This window comes from Dasypus novemcinctus, chromosome 5 (genome assembly GCF_030445035.2).
Source record: "Dasypus novemcinctus isolate mDasNov1 chromosome 5, mDasNov1.1.hap2, whole genome shotgun sequence".
In the NCBI taxonomy this organism is placed as follows: Eukaryota; Metazoa; Chordata; class Mammalia; order Cingulata; family Dasypodidae; genus Dasypus; species Dasypus novemcinctus.
Genome location: NC_080677.1, coordinates 141375847 through 141377877, shown reverse-complemented (window position 1 = coordinate 141377877; position 2031 = coordinate 141375847). Strand labels below are relative to the sequence as shown.

General features: G+C 43.1%; 1 pseudogene; it reads right to left on the bottom strand.

The window, feature by feature from the left end:
* Positions 1-959: 959 nt before the first annotated feature.
* Positions 960-1731, bottom strand: LOC101426006 (low molecular weight phosphotyrosine protein phosphatase-like; annotated as a pseudogene).
* Between the last annotated feature and the right edge of the window lie 300 nt (positions 1732-2031).

The window sequence follows — 2031 nt, the reverse complement described above, 5'->3', positions numbered from 1 at the left end:
AAATGTACACTATAGGTGTGTGTGAATTAGATATTCCCAATCGAGTCTGTGAACACCTATGACTAGGGATTTAGAACTCAGTAAAATGCCCTAGGGTAAAGAGAGGTAGTATAGTTGAATAGAGGACATCTGTCCATCAAGTTAGCTGTATCAACTTACTGAAGAGGTAATTATTTGAAGTTTCAATGGGCTCAGATATTGATTTGGGCCTTAGACTGATGCTTTATTTCATTATTTATTAAGATAATAACTAAGCATATTAGAATGCTGTCATGAGATTATTACCTTAAGGCTAAACACTAGAAAGAAATTACTATCTTACAAGACACACAAAACATTATATTTTATGGTTCTACTATGTGCTTTTTCCATTTTTTTTTTTAAGATTTATTTATTTCTCTCCCCTTCCCCCTGCTGTCTGCTGTCTGTGTCCATTTGCTGTGTGTTCTTCTGAGTCTGCTTGCATTATCAGGCAGCACTGGCAAACTATGTCTCTTTTTTGTTGTGCCATCTTGCCCTACACAGGGGAAACCCCTGCGTGGCTTGGCACTCCTTGTGCACATCAGCACTGCACGTGGACCAGCTCACCACATGGGTCAGGAGACCCTGGGAATCGAACCCTGGACCCTCCATATGATAGACAGATGCTCTATCAGTTGAGCATGTCCGCTTCCCCCCATTATTTTTGTAATTGAGACAAGATAAAAGGTCCAATTGCTTTAAGAACATTTAATGTACCTCATACTGTCTGAATCAAAGATTTTATTCTTCTGCCAAACACAACACTGATTTCCATCACAATTTCTTAAGATGAGAAATAGTAAGTTAATTGAAATTTAAAAAAAGAAAAACAGTTGTGGCCTTGAGCTGTGAAACGTTACTTTAACACATTGAAAAATCTAGAATAACACTGTAACGATGTTAATCGTGTTGGCCTTCATCAATGAATGGATGCAACTTTACTGTGACTTCTCCAAAAATGCTTTGCAGCACCTGACACACTGCTGGTACACAGTCTCAAAGTCAGAGTCATTACCATAATAGAAATCTTCAAATAGAAGTTGTTTTTGTGGATCATGGCTTCCAAGTAGTTCAATTTTAGCTTTGCACTTTCTGACATGATTACCTCTCATTCAAATCTGTCAGATTGTTTTCATCCATACATAGAATAAAATCAAATGTGGCAGGGGAAGACGGCTGTGGCTCAATCAGTTGGGCTCCCATCTACCATATGGGAGGCCCTGGGTTCGCGTCCTGGGGCCTCCTTGTGAAGGCGGGCTCACCCGCACGCCACAGAGTGCCACTGGCCCACAAGCACTGCAGAATGCCACCACCCGCAAGCACTGCGGAAAGCCGACCCAGCAAGGTGATGCAACGAAAAGGGAGACAAGCAAAAACACAGAACAGCGCGCAATGAATGGACACAGAGAGCAGACAGTAAGCAAGGCCAAAGGGGGTGGGAATAAAAAAAAAGAAATCAAACGTGGCAAAGTCTTCTGTGGTAACCTGCTGGGCAACATGTCTCACACTATGCTTCTTCGTGTAATTTTGCCCTCGATAATCAGGAGGGTTTCCTATCTCATATGTGGATGTTGCAGCACTGTCTATTCTCCAATTATCTGAAACATTTTGATCAGCTACACGTTTTCCAAAAACTGCTTTTGCAACGGGTGATTGGCAAATGTTACCCAGACAAACTAACAGCACCAACTTGGATGCCTGCTCTGCCATCGCCTCAGGTTCAAGGAACAGCTCAGAGTGCCCTTTTAGGCATTTTTAAAGACTGATATCTTCACCGGTTGACTTCCAGGGCCCTGAATAATCAAACTCTGTAAACTTCTGCTGTTCGCTGTGAAGATTGAGACTACAGTCGGGGAGCGCATCTTACAGGACACTGTCCCAGGAAGGATGTTTCTGACTGACTGGGGGTGCACACACCTCACACCTTAGCCTCCTGGCTGGTACCGCCCCCTCCAGTGCATTCCAGCCCCTGTGACCTTACATCGCCTCCAGAGGTTTTCTTAAAAACAC